General features: G+C 31.1%; 1 long non-coding RNA gene across 1 annotated transcript; it reads right to left on the bottom strand.

Annotated features, from left to right (window-relative positions):
* Window positions 1-16,603: 16,603 nt before the first annotated feature.
* On the bottom strand, window positions 16,604-17,524 carry LOC126745750 (uncharacterized). The gene is made up of 3 exons (XR_007663669.1): window positions 17,393-17,524; window positions 17,129-17,330; window positions 16,604-17,028 (listed from the first exon to the last, which is right to left on the bottom strand). It is a non-coding gene; the product is annotated as an uncharacterized LOC126745750 (long non-coding RNA).
* Between the last annotated feature and the right edge of the window lie 2,499 nt (window positions 17,525-20,023).

The following is a 20,023-nucleotide window of genomic DNA, read 5'->3' on the forward strand; positions in this document are numbered from 1 at the left end:
AACAGTTTAACATCAATTCTGGACCGATTCCAATTGGTTTTAGTAGTTAAATTTCGATTATAAAAAGGGTCTTATTTTAAGCGGACACGGGCGAACAGCGCAGGTTTCATTGCCTGGGAGACGGGCTTGTTGGGTGCTAGACCACCCGAATTATTGTACCTTGAGAGCCGGTACCGGGGGGGTACCAATATTCAGCTGACCGATTTTTTGGACTTTTTATGGAAAATTGCATTTTCTTGAAAAATGGTGATGTTTGAACCAAAACGGTATTTAGTGCATTATAGCCAGATAAATTTCTCGTGTCTGAAGGCAAAAATGGTCTTTCTACGTTGCATAGGTATTCCAGTATTAACCGTCAAAGTTAAAAAAAGGTGTAGAGCAAAAACTACTCTACGTAGATGACTGTAGAGTATATCAGAAAAAAGCTCATAAAAAGTGTTATAAATGATGAAAGTTTCAAATCTCCAAGTGCCACCCTTAAAAAGTTATTAAATAAAATGTGATTTTTTTTTGTCAATTTTTTGGACCTTTATGGAAAAAAAAAATTATTGCTCGCCCTGTATGGTTCACAAAAATTTCGGTTATATGGTGTTTGAAAGACAAAAGATGATGCTATTTTTTCATAAAAACTTTTTTTGCGAAATAAGTACCGTTTACCGGAAAATTCAAAAAAACTGAAAATGCCAGAACTCATTAAAAAAATTTTTTTGAAAAAAAATCTCTAAATATGTTATTTCTCTCATAAAACTAAGTCTTTTCGCCGAAAAACTTTTTTTATAAAAATTATCTTTTAGCCTCTGGACCATTTTGAATTTTTTTTTTACTAAACTTTGATCGCTTATAAAAAATTACCCTGTATAGGGATCTGGCCCAAAAAGTATATAGACACGTAACCCCCAAGAACCCGTATATCCTGAAAATTTCAGCTCGATTGAATGCTTTAAAATTGAGATCTCGTCGGAAACTCGAATTTTACCCAAGTCGCTAACGCTCCTTATAATAATAGCGTTGATTGAATATTTGGGAAGATACGCAACCTTATGGGCTAAAGCGTGACCGCAAATATGCGTGAAAAATAGATGGCGATTCTCTCCAGTATGCGCGAAAATAATTTCGTCCGTCGCTTCTCATTAGTAATCGGCCGATCATCCCTGAGTCGTGTGGGAGAGTTTTTGCACAGGTTCGTGTTTGCCGTATTGAAATTTGGTAGTTAAAAATTTTGTTGGATATCATAATCACAAATAGATAGATATATGTAAATGTGTTCAGTTTGTGAGACAATGGCTCCTTTAGGCAAAATTAATCAGTGTGCGTATCGTGGGTGCAATAATGTAAGGAAATGTAAAAACAATGTTCTCAGTTTCTTAAGATAGAAATATTTTTAATTAATAAAAGCTTTGCTAAATTAAATAATGTATCTTCTCTAATAAACCCATCAGAGAATTTTTCAAATTTATGTCAAAACACAATAAAATCCTTTAATGAACTTTATTATACTCTAAAAGTAAATAATAATATATGCAAGTCAATTAATAAAATATTACTAGATAAAATAAATATAAATAAACCAAACCTATGTCTACAGCATATTGATAAATTTTTGCATTTATTAATTAAGACTTTGATTTATAACAACCTAAAATGGGAATCTCAAAATCTTATTAGAAAATCTTTAAAAAAATCTAATTATAAACCTCACAGAAAATTATCTATTTTATCTACAAAAATCAATCCGAACTCTTAAAGATATTGTCTCTTCTTGTCTATGAGAGCCATTTTCTCTTTTTCTTTTTTTTACTTTAAGAAAATTTTAAATCAATATATTATGTTTATGGTCTTTAGTGTTTTAAGTAATTTCGATAATTGTTTTCATGATGAAATTCATTCATGAAAAAGATAAAAATAAAGCCTAAAAAGCCTTTAAAGTTATTGAGAAACTGGTTATAGTACGAATGGTAGCTTTCCTAATTAAAAAAAATAACATATTAAATGAATGTCGAGTAATGTTTTCATTCCTGGAGAGATTATATTTGAGCTTGAAGAAGGTCACTTTGCTGCAGCGGTATTCTGCGACTTCTCTAAACACTTTGACTGTGTCAACCATGGAATATTGCTCGGTAAGCTTTCCAGATATGGGTTTAGGGGAGTTGCTCTAGAATGGTTAAAATTTTGTTTTGTTAGACAGAAAAAAGTTTGTTTGGCCAAATGGCAGTTTGTCTGAACTTTGTGTAGTAAGCAGGGTTCGTTTCTCGGTCCTATTTTATTTCTATTATATATAAATGACCTGGCGTCTCTCCAGATAAGAGGATTCTTTACTATTTTTGCAGAATACACCACTATCTTATGGGCAGACAATAATAAAAGCACATTAACAAGAACAATTTCTAAAGATTTATTAATGATTAGACAGTGGTTTGATGCTAATTTGTGGTCTTTAAACATAGATAAGACTAAATTGTTAAGTTTTTATGTTCAGAGCAGTTCATGATTCACAACAAAGAATTGGAAGTAAATAATTTTAACAGATTCTTGGAATTGTTATCGATCATAAACCTAAGTTTTATGGAGATATGTCAGGAGGCAAAAACTGGCTAGACGATGTTATGCTATTGAGTGGTTTTAAATGAACTGAGATTGATATCTGCAAAAACGGTCTATTTTTTTTTTGTTGAAAGTTGGAACTTACTTTCATACAAAAATACCTACAGTATTGAATAACATTTTGGAGTTGCATTAGTAAACGGCTTTTTGACTCGATGTTTGTTTTTAAAAAACGAGCCATTAAATATATGTGTCATAAATCTCCACAGGACATGCAGACCCCTATTTAAAGATACTTTCCTTGTGTTGCTTGTTTATTGTTGAGTCTGCTTGCCTAATATATAAAAAATATAAATTGTATCTTCAAAATAATGGCTCCTTAAAACATTATAATATCAGAAAAGAATACAATATTCCAATGCCCATCCCGAAAAGTGAACTGAGAATTCTCTTATTTACTTGAGCATAAAAAATTTTAATCATTTTCCAAATGTCATAAAAGTCTCTAGAAGTTCTCCTCGCTTTAAAAAGTCCTTAACGAAACCTATTAAAAGCAAGTATTTTTATAGCATTAGAATTTTTTGAATAAGATAGTTAGGAATAGGCCAATAGTATATAATTAGTTTTTAGTAAAGATGTAAAGGTTACAATTTGTGATGTTATATACTCTAAAAAATTTTTAAGTCGTCTTGCTTTGAAATTGAAAATACATTTTGTGTTTATACTAGTATGTTGAACCCACTATTGTGTATTGTTTTTAAATTATGTGTTAGTAATATGTCGATTAATGTGCCTATTTTATATCATAGAAATACCATGTCAACAAGTAGGTACCATGTATTTATGAATAAAGTATGTTTTGAATTTTTTGAAATTTGAAATTGTATTTAAAAGAGAGAGAGGTATATAATATTTAATAGGGATGATTCCAACTACTCACTAGAAATTACCTCGTTGAAAAAGTAATGAAAAGGGTTATTCAAAACTGCACTGAAAAAATAGATACTTTATTTGAATTGAATATGAACTTCTATTAAGAACTTCGCGGCTTTGGATAGGTCCAAGTAAATATTCTCTTAAAAAAATGTCGGTATTTTCTTCACAAACGAACTCAAGATTACCTTAGATGAAAGAAATAATACCTTTATATAAAAATATTCTCTTAAAAAATTGACTGGCAAATTCTTAAATTAAGACCAACGTACTAGTAGCAAGGCCTAAATTCCTGTTCTTCATTTATCTAAAGAACCGATACTTTTACGTCAAGATAAAAGATTCTTAAACTGATTTATATTGTCTCTTCATTCAAGAACTTTTTTTCTTGGGGTAAGAATAGTGCTTTTGGCCTAAAACCAGGAGGTTCTTAAGCAGTCTGGTTAATTTTTTTGTATCAAGTTCATGTGGAATTGGGCGACGCACTTGTGATCTTACTTGAGTTAAATAAGGTTTTTGGTTAAAGAGCGTAATTATTTTAGGTCATGAGTATATTCCATTGAAAAAAGCTTATTTTTTAAATTCTTACACCCATCGATTTTGTTTTAATTTAAAGTTCTCACATAAAATTTTGTATACAAGGTGCTCCGAAGATAGCTATATCAGAATTAAATTATTTTTTGTTAATAAAACACCATGTATGTGTTACATTTTTGGATTGCAAATTCCTAAAGATAATTTTGTGTAAAATTCAAAAAGATAGCAACATACAGAATGTTGAAAAAAATAAGGTGGTTCTGAAATACCTCTTCTTTGACCTCTCTGTATGAAAATGTCAATAGAAAAACCTTCAACAAAAAAACAAAATGAGCAAGAGTTTCATTTAATTAATATTAAATTTATCCATTACCTCTAGAGAGCATAGCATATTAGATATTATATATGTTAAATAAATTCATAAATAAAATAGGTAATTTGTTTTATTGTACACGTAATTTATTTAATGATATTTTAAACAAAACAAAAACTTAATAAACAACTTAATAATTTTACTTTGCTTCTCATGTCCACAGCCTCAATAAACAGTAAATAATGTTGCACTTATTATTACACAAATGACATATAACATAAAACAACATTAAGTATTAATATTATACAGGGTTACAACATAATATTATTATGTTAATAAATATTATTTTGTATTCTAAGGGAGATCAGTCATAATTTTAAGTACATCATATTTTTAAGCAAACATATTCAGGTACATTAATTTTTATTATAATTTTTTGTTCTTTTCTGAAAATTATAGAGTTCTTAATTAATAGAGGATTTATTTTAATATACCTATTAAATATACATTTTAGGACGTTGTACCTACTTAAAAAAAAAAACATATTTTCTGTGTAATAAAAAAAAAGCCAACCATACCTTTTACTTAATCGTGGAAATAAAAATGCCACCGTTCCCAAAACTATGAGTATTATAAATATTTTTATCCTGACAGGAGTGAGTGTTTGATAAAAAGGTGGTTCCCTATAATTTTACTAACCTCCCAAGCTTGTACATGATGAGAAAACCCCACAGTATTTAGTTTTTCTAGCATAAAAAATATTTGCTTATTTTCAGTTAATATTATATTTTTAATTTGAGCAAATTCACATTCAGCACACATTATTCAATTTCAAAATAACAATTTCAGATTCACAATATTCACATACTACCCACTAATACTAAACTAAACTAATGGCTGATGGGGACACCGGCCGGCGGAGGATCAGGTGGATGCACCCCACGCGCTAATGATGGATCTCATTGGTTCGCTGAGAATTAAGTTTGTTGAGAAACAAAGGTCTTACTTCAAGACTCGAGGACTTCAAAATTTTCGGCTGATTTTTTATGCAAGAACGCAGATCTTGTATTTAGTTTTTAATGCTCTTCTCTTATATTTGGAGGCTATTCTTAAGAAACTCGATCTTTCACCAAAGTTTAAATAGATGAAGAGAATGGTCGACTAATAACAAAATCAACGATTTTCTTTTTGCAAGCTCAATGATTCTAGTTCAAGTAAATTACACTGGTTAGAAAAGAATATCTATCAAGTTTAACAAAGTTCTTGGTTGAAGGGGCCCACTTTTTTCTGTGTGGCCAACATGGCGTCGACAAGAAGAAACAAAGTTGATTATGACTCTCTAAAGAAGGAACGTCGTATTTAAATAAAAGTTAAAGATGTTAACTTGTAAATGAGAGAAAGTGTTTACAACAATGTATAAATGATTTTATTTTATATTTTCAAATAACGCCAAAAAAAAAAACCATTTCGCCAAATTTCACCTTTTTCCTGAATATTAGGAAGTATTTGGCATTTTTCCAATTTTTAGATTGCATTTATTCAATCATTGCATTTATATTGCCCAACTTTCGCCTAATTAAACCATTTACTGCTCATCCCTATTTTGGACATCCTGCATAATCGCGATGAGACCCTTCATACTGTTGAACAAAATATTTGTTTTTTTTTCTTATTGACTTTTTCTAGTTTTAAGAATTAGTAATTAAGTGTTTGCCTGTATTGCAAATTAAAATGTGGCCTATTTTCTATATTTTATAGTGTTTTTACACCCTTATTCAAAACCTTTTAAATTTTGCGATTTTATTTTTATATTAATTTCAGTTAAAGGTATTTATTTTTCAATATTTTTGTCCAAAAAAAGTGTACTTCACAGATCTCACTACCCTACAGCGCCGTAGCTACAATGGTTCCACGGGTTCGGTGGAACCAGGCCCGCCACTCTCAAGGGCCCGTAGCCAGCTTATAAACATAATAATAAATAAATAAACGATGGATGTAAATTTAAACTAAAACTCAATAATATTTTGTGAACTTATATAATCTAACAAACCACATAAAAAACATAAAAATCCAAAACTCAGCTAAAATTCTTACATCGATGTGCCTATCCGCAGCCGAAGCAAATCTTTTGTCTTATTAACAGTCTATAAAATGAGTTCCAATTATAAAAATTTATCTGGTGCAAGGAAAAGGAAAAAGAAAGCCGAGCTTGAAGAGAAAACTCGAAAACATCCGAAAATTTACAAATTTTTAAAATCAAGCAGTTCCTCTTTAACTAATTTTGTTACTGGTGAGATTGCTACACCCTTTACGTCTACGATTGTGAGTCAATCTCTTAGTGGTAAGTATTTTACAAATTTTCAATATCTCACTTCTTAGGTCTCGAAACATAATTATTTATATTAGGCCGGCCAAATATTACAAGTGTTCTTAAAAACTCTCTATCTTTTATTGACCTAATGCCGCCTGGCTAGAACAGTTTACAAACAAAATTATTGAAGTATCATACTATCAAAAGTCTCTCATCAGCACAACGATTCATTCCTTAGAGTAAGCCATAACTTTTAAAGTATCAAACGGGCCTCTCAAAACAACTACCTATTATAGGGTTTCTACAATAAATTAATCTGACGACTTAGCCTTTCCTGACATTAAGTATGTTATTTTACTTTGTTTTTTTTACGCATTTTTTACATATTTATGTACATACATACATATTAATTTAACATTAAAAATAAGAAGGAATTTTGGTAAAAGAAATTAAAATCAATGGTTATGCCTATTATGAATGTTATGTGGTATAACAATCATAACATAATCGTTTATTTTAATTTTTTTTTAGGTGAAAATATTCCTGAACCTGAAATTGAACTTAAGGCAAATACCGAAATTTCCGACCTAACTAAATGCTCAACTAATAAAGATGAACTCAAATCAGAGATACTTATCACTGATGAACCAGATATTAATGTAAGTAGGTGCATAGTCTGACAAATGGATCTGTAACACTAACGTCCCGTAGGTTTTACATAAAATATTTCTGTTTTTATTAAAATCGCATTTTATGATCAGATTGTAAAAAACCTATATTAAAATTAGATCACGAATAAATTATAATTTTTTTTTTTTGGTAATTTGTATTAAATTTTTTTATTCGTTCGCTGTTCCATATCCATTTGTTCCGTTCCACATCTCTTTATTCTAGAATCTAGATTTAGCTGTAACGCTAAAACTAGGAATAAAAAATAATATTTATAGGTAAATTTTCCTACGGACAAAGCTAATTTTGCCGAAGCTTTGCCAATCTAAGAGAAAAGATTTATTATTGATAACGAACCTTGTCGTCCACGAGGACCATTTCCCAAAGATGCAAACAATAGAAGTTTTTCCTCATTTTATTATTCAGAAATATCTAAATCTGGCATTAAAACAGAAAGATGGTGGCTATGTTATTCACTGAAACTAAATAAATGCTACTGTCAACCATGTTGGTTATTCTGTAACTTACAAAAACCTGATCAATTGATTTATGGTTTTAGTGACTGGAATCACTTAAACCGTATCATAAAGAGACATGAAGCAAATGATGAGCATAATAATTGTTGTGCTATTTTTGATAAATGAAAACAATAGACAAAGCCCAAGAAGATTTGTTTCATCAGGAGATTAATAAATGGAGGAAAATACTAGAGCGAATTATTGATGTAACTCTTACTTTAGCGACAACAAATATGCCATTTCGAGGTACAAATGAAAACTTAAATTCAAGCAATCCAGGAGTGTTTTTGTCCATTATAAAGTTACTTTCTATGATCAAGTTTTAAAAAATTTATTAGAGAATCATTCGAAAATGTCAACTACTTATTTAAGTCCGCAAATACAAAATGAAATAATAAATCCTTTTTTTTCAATAATTATAGATACTACCCAGGATATATCTAAAATTGATCAGCTTAGTCTTATTTTTCGATATGTTTCTGTTTAATATGATCAAAATAAGAAGTTAGTAGATCTTGTTATTAAAGAGTCATTTATGGGTTTTATTCCAATTGAAAATCAGACATCGGAAAATCTTACTAATGAAATTATAAATGCAATTAATGAAATTAGCAACTTAAAGAAATTGCGTGGTCAAGGTTACGATGGTGCCGCAAATATGAGCGGTATGTATAATGGGGTTCAATCTAGAATTTTAAAAGTGGCGAAAAATGCTCCTTTTTTACACTGTGCTGAGCATAATCTTATTAATCTTAATAATCTTGGTTTTGAACGATTCTGTAAATAATGTAGAAAAAATTACATATTTTTTTGATTTAGTGCAAAGCTTGTATGTTTTTTTTGCCCACAGTATTAAAAGATGGGCGTTGCTTGAGTCATGTAAGAGCGAGTCGAATGTAAAGCTTAAAAAACTATCAGCAACCCGTTGGTCTTCACGAAATGATCCTATAAAAGCCTTAAGATTTAGGTATCTTGACTTAGCCTTAAGAGCATGGCCTTGTCAAACATTATTTTAATATCAAATAATAAAACTGAAATTGACGACTCTAAAGGATATAAAACTACATTGCTAAACTTTGAAACAGTATTTCTAATTATTTTGCAATCTAGAATTTTAAATAGCATAGACGCAGCATCAAAACTTAGAGATATACAAAAATCGAGAAAACTCCTAAAAAACGTTACAAATGACATATCTAATCTTCGAAATGAGTTTCTAAATGTAAAAGAAGAAGCTCAAGCCACGGCGAGGAAATGGGGTATAAGTCCAGAGTTTGGCCAAAAACGAATTTCTAAACGTAGACGTTTTCTTTGATGAATCTGCAAATGACTTTGTTTTTCAAACTGTGGAAGATATCTTTAGAGTTTAAGTTTTTTATAAAACGCTGGACATTATTATTAGTCAGTTACAATGTAGAACAGTTAGTTTACAACAAATATCTACTAACTTCAATATTTTGGATACAGAAGTTCTATTAAAATCTAGTGATACAGTAATATACCAAATAGCTGAAAATATTCGTGAAATATATCAAGATGATATATCAGATATACTTTCTAATCAATTATTAGCATTTCGAACATGTTTTTCTGAAGAACTTAAAAATATTAGGTCAGTTAAAGATTTGCTTAAATTTATCCTGGTTGACAATTATTCGTCTAGTAGTAGCTTTACTGAAATAATAACATTATGCTTCCGATATCTGACAATTCCTGTAACGGTTGCATCGGCAGAACGATCGTTCTCAAAATTAAAATTAATCAAAATATATTTAAGGAATTCGATGAATCAAAATCGATTATCTTCTTTGGCAATGCTGTCCATTGAAAATAAAGTTGCTCGCTCTATAGATTTAAAGGAAATTATTAAATCATTTGCGACTGCTAAATCTCGAAAAGTAACTTTTTAATGGTTGTATTTCTTCTATATTAACTTTGTATTTGTATCCTTTTGTAAATGTTTCTTATAATTATGTACATATGTTTTTAATATTTTTATATTTTTCCGTAACTATTGTTATTAGTATTTTTGTCTAATATTAATTTCAAAAAATTTTAGTTAACATGTAATAGCCTTTTAATTTTTTCTTTCCTTAAGCCGTCGATTTATGGAGAGACGAAGGTTAGTATCTCTTTAGGGGCCCGCGGATATAGTCTCGAACCCAGGCCCGTCATGTTATTGCTACGGCGCTGCTACCCTACACAGTTTTTGAGATATTGGCTGGTTTCACAAACCCGTATTGTCAAAAATCACATTACGGGCTACTTTTTGCAAAAAATTATTGACTCTAAAAAACTATAGTACCGTATATAGATATTAAATCTTTAATTATTTAATTTACTCTATATATTTACGTGAAACCTACCTCACCTTTATTTATACCCATATCATCTTCTTTATTTAATATTTTTGTTAATTTTCTAATTAATAAAAGCTTATTGAATTTTTGTTTTGTTTTTATTTATTTTTGTCTCAAAAAAGGATTTTGGTAAATAATTTATTATTTGTTAATAAAATTTAAGTTGTAAGAGATAGCACCTTCCAATACATTACTTGACCACCACATTTATCTAGTTATTTATGCGAGATCACAGCGCATTTAAATATCGGCAATAACAAAATAAATAAAAGCGCTGTTATAATCATCGCCCTTGTCTTAAAAAAATAACAAAACGGCCGGGCGCCCAAAGATTCCCGCGTCGGCGTCGTTAAACTACAAATGGTCAATATAGCGCCGACAAAGAAAAACAAATTTGATGATAGCTCTTTAAAGACAGAACGTCGTATTTTAAATTTAAAGGTGTTATTGTATAGGCGAGAAAAAGTGGTCACAATAATTTATTCATTTAATAAATACTTTTGTCATATATTTTGAAATAAAGCCATGAATGCCAGAAAAAAAATAAAATGATTTTGCAAAATTTAGGAAGTATTTAGATTTTATTATAAAAGGACACTATATTGCTCAACTTTCCTCTAATTATACCACCTCTATTGACGTCCTGTATAACCGTGATGCGCGGTCTTTAAACAAAATGTTTTTTTTTTGTTACTAGGTATCTTTTTATAGTTTTAAGTATAGTTGTAACAACTGGTAATTGAGAATTTTCCTGTGTCCCTTAAAACTTAAAATGTGGCCTATTTTCTATTTCTATTAACATCCTCACTCACAACTCCTTACTTTACAGATCTCACTACGCTGCACAATTTTTCAGATATTGAATCACATGACAAAATGGGTTACTTTTTACAAAAAATTATTGATCAAGAAGTTGTATTACCATCGGTATTAAGTCTTATGAATTATTTCAATTATTTTTTATAATATTTACGTAAAACCTGCTTATATCTGAAAATTTGTTCCACATATTTTTTGTATATTAGTTTTTAGTTAATTAAGTGCAACGGGCTTTTTATTTAAAAACTTGACCCTCTTGAACACAAAATGAAGGAAACAATGTTTGTTGGAATTATAACTTGTATTAAACTTTGTTGGTAATTTTGTAAAAATAGCTTTTTATATATATTTTTGTATTAATTTTTGTCTCAAAAACATATTTTGGTAAGTAATTATTTGTTTATAAAATTTAACTTTTAAGAAATTTCAATATGCCTCCACCCTTAAGTATATCACTTATCACTTGACCACCACATAAATGACACTGTGTTGTATGTTCAAAAAAAATAATAAAAACATAATTGACAGCATCATCCCATATCTTAAAAAAATATCCAACACGGCCGCGTAACCGGAGATTCCAGCGTCGTTGAAAACCTGACTCAAAGAAGCCAAAAGCCAAGTCCACACAGCTAAAATAAATCGTTCCTAGATATGACGCTTCGCGGCAGCACCACACGGTGCACGAAACTGAACGGCAATCCGATAGTCGACCGGGTACACTTTTTAACACAGGATTGCGTATCTTCCCAAATATTCAATCAACGATAATAGGCCGGACAAACGTGGTATACAATTTTATAAAATTGTGGAATGGAATTTTAACAAAAGCTTTTTGCAGCAGATACAATATAGAATTTGCACGTTTCACAATTGAGGCAATATGCTGAGACCAAGAGAGATCCTTAGTTACTATTATTCCGAGATCACAATAAGATTCGACTTTTTTAAGTTCAATGTTATTTATTTGGTAGGGTAGCTGGGGATTATTTTTTCCTAAATGTAACACCACACACTTGTCCACGTTAAGAGGAAGTAACAATTTACTGCACCACTTCCAAATAGTGTCCAGATCGATTTGCAATTGTTGATGAGAAGTTAGAGGAACTGCATATATTTTTGTGTCGTCGCAAACATTGATACCCAACATTTTAGTTCTGAAGGTAAATCACACGTGTAAGCCAGAAAGAGGAGAGGGCTGAGGACGGAGCCCTGAGGGACTCCGCTGGATACTGGATAGAATTTTGACATGGTGCCTCCCCCTCACACTAAGCTTTCTATTTTTTAAAAAGTATTCAATCCAATTTAACAATTCTCCTCTAATGCCAAGATGTTCTAGCTTATGTAACAATCGTTTCGTGGGAATGGGAACTCTATCAAATGCCTTAGCAAAGTCGAGGTAGATGACATCTATTAGTTGATTTTTGTCTAAGGCTGTTATCCACTGGTTAAGGCATTGAAGCAGGTTAGTAATCGTAGAGCAACTTTTGCAAGAGGAGCAGCTATCACTTCACTGCATTTTTTTAGAATAGTTGCCGTTAATTTGTCCAAACCTGCAGACGAATCGTTTTTCAATTTTTGAATTTCTTGTTTAATTTTTTCCTCACTTATATTTATTGTTGTTATTGAGTTTAAGATACGAGGACAGTGTGGAGTAGGTAATACATCTTGTTCAGGCTCTTTAGTGAATGCCTGTTCGAATGTTCTTGCCAACTCTTCCGCGACTTGCATTTCATATTTACACATGCTGTTGTGGCCCTTTTTTAGTAACGGTATTAAAACCCTTGATTTAATTGAGGAGCGAATGTATTTAAATAGTATTTTGGGGTTTTTGTCGTTTGCTAAATGAATTTCAAAATTTTGGCGGGAATTTTTTAAGCGGAAAGTTTGTAAGCATTTTCGAAAAACTACGATCAGGTCAATGTCATTTCTTGAACGCTTATATTTTGTCCAGAGATGTTTCTTCCGTTTAGCCATGTTAAAAAGATTTTTATTTATCCAAGGTTTCTTTGCTTTCTGTCGCATTGGTTTTTCTTGAGAGTTCAAAGTAATAGAGTCGCAAAGACAATTATAAAAAACGGACCACATTTCAGATGAGGATTCACAGGATATAAACATTTGACCCCAGTCCAACTTTCCTAGATCATTACAGACATGTTCGAAATTTGTCACCAAGTATTTATTTTGACTAGTGCTCTATTTTCCATTGTAGGATTTTGTAGAAAATTGAGGTTCTGCATTGATTATGTTATGATCTGATTTTCCAATTGGGTCCTCGACTTTAATATTGCAAACAAGAGATTCTTCGTTTGTTAGTAATAAGTCGAGGGTCGATGGTTCCTGGTTTTGTCTGTATCTGGTTGATTCACTGATGAGTTGGGACAGATTACTTTTTAATATTAAGTCACTAAAATAGGTTTCAGAATTGTATGGTTCAGGAAATAACGTAAGCGGCCATTTTAAACTAGGAAAATTAAAGTCACCGACTATTACTAAATTTTCACATGTCCTTGACAAGTCTTGCATCTTTTCAAAAAGCTTTTTGTTGTTTTCCAAACTGGTATATCATTTGCGGGGGGCCGATAGATACACATAAAAGTAAAAGAAATATCTTTGCTTGCTATTTTTAAAATTAGGGTGTCAATGTTCTCAGAAGAAAATGATAACTTTTGTGAAGAAAAATCAATTAAAATATGATTGCTTACATAGGCGCAAACTCCGCCCCCAGGTTTATTTGTTTAATCTGTTCTAAATATAGTATACCCGGATAACCAAGGAGTCAGGTATTTTATTTGAAAGCCATGTTTCCGATATAAAAATAAGATTTGGGTTTTTAGTTGAATTTTATAGACAAACTCGCTGTATTTAGCCAATAAACTGCCTAGATTTGTATATAAGATTTTCCATTGGAGAAAAGATGTATCTAATCGTTTTTTATGTCAACAGACACAATTTCTGGTACCCCTTTTATGTACTTGATGGTAAGGTTATCTTCACCACTAGCATTTTTACGTTCAAGTTCTTCTCGTAATTGGGTTAAATAGTTAAGTTGATTTTTGGTTTTGTCATCTGATATTTTGATAGAGCGGGTAAGGTCATTATTTTTGTGACGTAACAGTTTCTTTACCGTGCTAGCATCAGTAAAGGTAACTTTAATGTAGCGAGGGCGGTCTCCGGGTTTTGGTACTTGGCCCAATCTCAAAACGGAAATTGGAGCTGGTACGTGCTCATCTATGACAGTTAATGTTTTCATGACCTCCGTAGTATCCTTTTGTTTACGAGTTCTGACGTCACCAAGAGATTCTGGAATCCCTTTAATCAAGACGTTTTTAGATCTATTTATTCTTTCAACCGCTTCGGCGGTAACTTCTTCCAACGTTTTTGGCTCCAAAACAGCACTTGGAGTCCTTGTTTGACTCTCAAGATGGCTGATTTTAGTGTTCAGTATATCGATTTTGTCTAAAAGCTCCACCTTTAATGCCACGATAGACTCCCTCATAGCGGTCAGTTGATCAAAGTTTTCATTACAGCCGTTGCAAAGGAATTTCAGTATTTTCATTTTAAGGCGCGAGTGCTTATCCGCAGACAGGTCTGTGCACGCGACATGCAGGTCCGCCTTGCAGCTATCACACTGAATGCGTGCCGTGGTCCCGTGGATCGTAGCCGATCGATAGTTCTAGCCTGGACACTTATCCCCGCTTCCATCGATACCTCACAACAGAAGCCGAAATCATGCGAGGCGACGACCGCATCGCGATGGCAAAAATTCCGCGCTGGGGCATATATTTTGCGTTGATTCGAAATAATATTTTACTGCAGTTATTATTGTAGTTAATAGTAAGATTACGCATTTAAAATTTTAAACTACCAAACTATTTTGATACTCGCTTTGAGTTTTAAAAAGAATAAAAATTCGTTATTTAAATTAGGTGGGTAAATTAACAATTTTATTTTTAACTTACATTTTACAATCTTAATTTTATTTAGAATAATGCCTACCTCTTGCTGCATTCCTTTTTAAGCTCAGAAAATATTAAAATGGATTTTAAATTTTTTTTTTTGATTATCTTCGGAATCATTCAAATTTTCGATTTTTTAAATAAGCAACAAAAATTTGGCGTAAGTACCTACCTAATTTTATTTTTGGCATTAACATTTTTACGAAAAAGTAATACAGCAATGCAAAAACTTTCCCATAGCAACCAAGATATCCCACAAAAGTGTCAAGAATAAGTTTTTGAAAATTTGTTTTTTTTTTCAATAATCTTCAAAACCACATAAAATATAATATATATATTTTTTGATATGGCATATTCTTTTACAAGTAAATAATGTGCAACTTTGGGGTAAATTATCCATTTTCGTATTTTGAGGGTAGACGAATTTGAAACACCGTTTATGTATATTTTTCCAATAAAATAAATAATAAAAAATATTTAAAACATTTATCATATACCTAAAAATATGTAATAATAAAGAAATATATTATCTTGTAAAATGTAAAATATTAGGTCCCGCGGTATCTCCACTTAGTCGTTCCACTGTACGGCGTGCGCCACCGAATCTCGGCTTCAATTTTGACGCCACGAAACCAGTGTCACGGCTAGAACTCTCGATCGGCTACGCGTGGATCGAGCGCCGGCTGTAGATAGTTTGCAGTTTGCACATATCCCCGCCATCGAAAAACTATGGCTGCTTGTTTACGGTGATAATGAAAACAATAATTACTTACAGATGTTGTCCTTCTTTTTATAGTAATATGTTATAGAAACACCAACATTTCTTTGCACATTTCAACTCTACACATTTCACACTATCGAATGGTGCAAAAAAAATTATATTTTTCCAACGTTTAACTTGAAAACTGAGCAGTTTTTTAGTAAGAGCAAAATATACGTACTATACTTGTAAGCCGCGATGATGAAATTCGATATAATGGTTCACTACATTTATTGCTCTCTCCAGCAAGTGTGATTTAAAAGACTTGCCGAATGTGAGAAAAGATGGCATCTTAGAACATTGAAAGACTAGAATTAGTAAACAACAAGTTTGTTTGAGTTTAACATTCGCACAGGGGCAAGGGGGGTGTTTTGTTTACAAACAAATTTATCGATTCTCTGTTGTCAAGCTGCTCTCTGTACACGCATTTTCAAAAGAGAAAATTTACAGCTTTATATCAACACATATACTTCATACAAAACAAAAAGCGTTGCACGTCATCGTCGGTCTCGCTGCTTACTTGAGAGCGCGGTTGCCGGATTGTAATAAATTTAGGTATCTAAATGTTATTATAATAGGATTTTATAGGTTTTAATAATTATTATTATAAGTTAAAATTTAGTTTGATTTCAATTTCTGATTATCTGTTTTATTATAATTAGCCTAAATTCACCTGATCTCTCTTTATATCTGGTAATCAGGTAAAACACTTTATTTATAAATTATTGTTATAATTATATATTGTTATAATTATATATGTTATAATTATATATAAACATTAACACTCACCTTAGTTTAAAGAATAAATGCTTAATAATTTTGCGTAAATTTTAAATTTTCTTCCAGGTTTTTTTTTTGGGGCAAAGGAACAAAAAGCTTTTTAACAAATATAAAATATATTAAAATGATATATAATATTACGAAAATTATATTTTTTGTTTAGAAAGTATTACTCCTGATCTGATTCTGTGTCGGAACTACTATCATCATTTCCAATATGAATTATAAGAGGAAGAACATCTTGTCGATCCATTATTTGATCCCTCTCGTACCATTTTAAAATTTCCTTTTCCGTATGTGTGATTGTATTTTTCCATATATTAAGTGTTATGGTTTGTAGTGCTTCATGCCACTTGTTTAAGCAGTCCTGGTGTGAATTGCCATCCCTGCCAATGTGCTTATTGTAATAGGATTTTGATATGCCTCATATATGTTCGATTGGGTTAAACATACAGTGGCAGGTGAAGAAATTTATGACCAAATTGCTCAGCCAGATCATCTATTAGATATTTTCGCTATGGTTTATTTCTAAAAAAAATAATAATTATTAAAAGCTAATATAAATATTTTATAAACTTGATTTTAACTTAATTAAACTTGATATAATAACTCGATTTTTGGAACTTACCTTGCAACAATTCTTTAAAGTTCACTTTTAAACATATTGTTCGAAAACTCTATATTCTCGTTAATTAGCCACTCCTGAATAGTTGTTTTTGTCCAAGAACTGTTTGGTGTTTTTTTTTAAGAGCATTTAACTTTTTGAGGAAAAAATAAGATCTGCGTTTTCAATAAATCCATCTTTATTTCCCGCATGGAGTACCATATATCTAAAATAATATGTATACATAAAATGTTTAGATAAAATAAATGATAAGTGTTCTAATCTTACCTCTTACCATCACCTTTAATCCTTCTCACGCTCTTTTTATTTTTATCCTGCCATGAATGCCCTATGGTTCCATTTTGGAAAATCCAAGCTCCGTCTAGGAAGGCAAATTTATATAGGCGCATTTCTTTTTCTTTTATATACGACTTCAAAAAGTCGACACGTTTAAAGACGCACGTTTAAAGTGCAACGATATATTAGAATGGTCACCCGTCAAAACACCAGCATTTTACTTCTCAAACAATGTAAATAGAAGGTGGATGACATTGTTTGGCAGGTGGAATGCTGGTGTTTTGACGGGTGACTATTCTAATATATCGTTGCACTGGACTTTACATGTTGTTTTAAAAATAAAAGAAAATATATATATTATATAGCCAAATTTCCCAATATCAACTTAGTAACATTAGAAATGAGTTTTATGATCGGTTAGGATATTGTTTAGCTGTTAATGGGGGGTTGTTTGAACATTTGATTAATTGATGTTTTTATGTAATTCTCTATTATTTTTAAAAAACTTATTGTATTTTATTTTATTTTATTTTATTTTTCCACACTTAGTAAAATATTAATAGTTCTGTTCTCTCGTTTTTCGGATTTATTTTTGATCTTCTGAGTTAAACATTTACAATTATTTATTGCAATGTCTTTGGACTCGAATTTACTAACAATAGGTTTAATGGTTGAAATGGACCAGATAGGCTTGATGGGAAAACAAATTGAAAATATTTCAGATACTGCTATTGGTTTAATTAAATTCTAGGCATGATAAATTTATTTTTTTAAAAAGTAATGTTAACGTGTCGTACTTTGAATGTATGGTTGTGAGATTGATAAAACGAAAAAAAAACATTTCTTGTATTCGGCTGTACGTCAGATTTGACAAAGCCTTATAACAAATTGTTTGCTGGTGGCTAGTGTCTGGTTTTACCTGAACCGAAAATTTGGTAATTTTGCAAATACATTTAATTGAATAATTCAAAATTCGCTTATTAAAATTGTTTGAAATTTTGCACGAGGGTTTGCCAGATTGGTCTCTGCAAAAAGTTATTTTACATTTTTTCTGTAAAATGCACAGGGAAGCCAATAATTGACTCCCGTAAAATTTACATGGGATTTCTTATGTTTATAAAAAATTAACCAGAAAAATTATTTTTTAAATTTGTATGTAATTTTTTTTTTCATATAGCTACTTACTTTGTTTGTACATTGTATAAATAGTACCTATAGCAGCAGTATCTAAAATTGTACAGTCTGTAACCCTTTTGCTTGACTTTCGTTTTCTAGGCGAACTCAAAGGGATATTGTTTTAGTATTGAAAATACTATTGGGATCCTAATCCGAGAAATCGTCCACGGGATGCGACAGATTCGAGCGACATGCTAAGCGACATTGAGCGTGCGCCGCGCCGCGCCGCGCCCCGACCGTCACCGTAGAGCTAGACCAGCGTATAGTCGAGTCGAGTCGGTTCGCTGCTTGCATTAGGCAATATGAGTACGAGGTTAAGGCCCTCTTAAAAAATACAAAGTTTGGCTATTTATGAATATTCGTAGTATTGTTATCTCTTGTTATCTGAATAAGGAAAAGAGTAAAATCTTCCATAAGGCACGAAGTAATATAGCTAAAAAAATATCTATTTTAGTACCTAATAATTGTTCATATTATTATTTTAGTACATGGCAAGAATGATCATTATCATAATTACGCTCACGAGCCTTGATAAAATTTTAATTTTTAAACAGATCATATTCAAATTAAATTTTTCGTATTATCAAAAGTGGTATGTAATTGATTCTACCTATATACATAGATACATATAAATAAGAAAAATCAACCATAAAATTGAAAAACTTAAGCATAGAGAATCCCTAAAGTAATTTATGCGCACCTATTGTATTCTTGTTCTTTATTGGATCATTCTTTATAAGAACCGGCCATAAAATTGAAAAACTTAAATATCACAGAGACTCTTAATGGTAATTTATGCGCACTCAGTGTATTCTTGTTCTTTGAACTATTGGCCTTAATAATTGGCAACAAAATTCGAAATCGAAAAAGTTGAAAGTCACAGAGACTCTGTAAAGTAATTATTTATGCGCAATCAGTGTATCCTTTTTCTTTGGAACACTCTTTATAAGAACCGGATCATTCTAAAAATCATTCATAAAATCGGCAATCTTAAAAATTAACAGTCTTTGAAATTTATGTACATTTGGTGTATCAAACCGATGTAATCAAAACGATAAAAAAATAGGCTGGTCGTCCAAAAACACACTTTTACAATATTATTTAATTTTATTTTTCTACAACTAAACAAAAAGTATCATGTTTTCGCTTCGAAACGAAAGCAAAAGGTTGAACAGATGTAAATCAAAAAGGACTTTTTTGATAGTTAAACGTGGTGTTAATGAGGTTTATCTCAGTTTCAAGTATAGGTATTTTAGTTAAGATAGACTTCCCTATAATCGGGAGAGTTTAGTATTACACTTTATTATTATACCTACGTTACGATGCCATGTGTTAATAATCATGGGGGTTAATATTGACACCTATGAGAACAAGTGGACGACTGAAACTAAAGCAAAAGAAAACATACCCTTTCATTCGTGAGTTAGAGTCTAAGGCCGCAGTTTA

Source organism: Anthonomus grandis, chromosome 16, assembly GCF_022605725.1.
Source record: "Anthonomus grandis grandis chromosome 16, icAntGran1.3, whole genome shotgun sequence".
In the NCBI taxonomy this organism is placed as follows: Eukaryota; Metazoa; Arthropoda; class Insecta; order Coleoptera; family Curculionidae; genus Anthonomus; species Anthonomus grandis.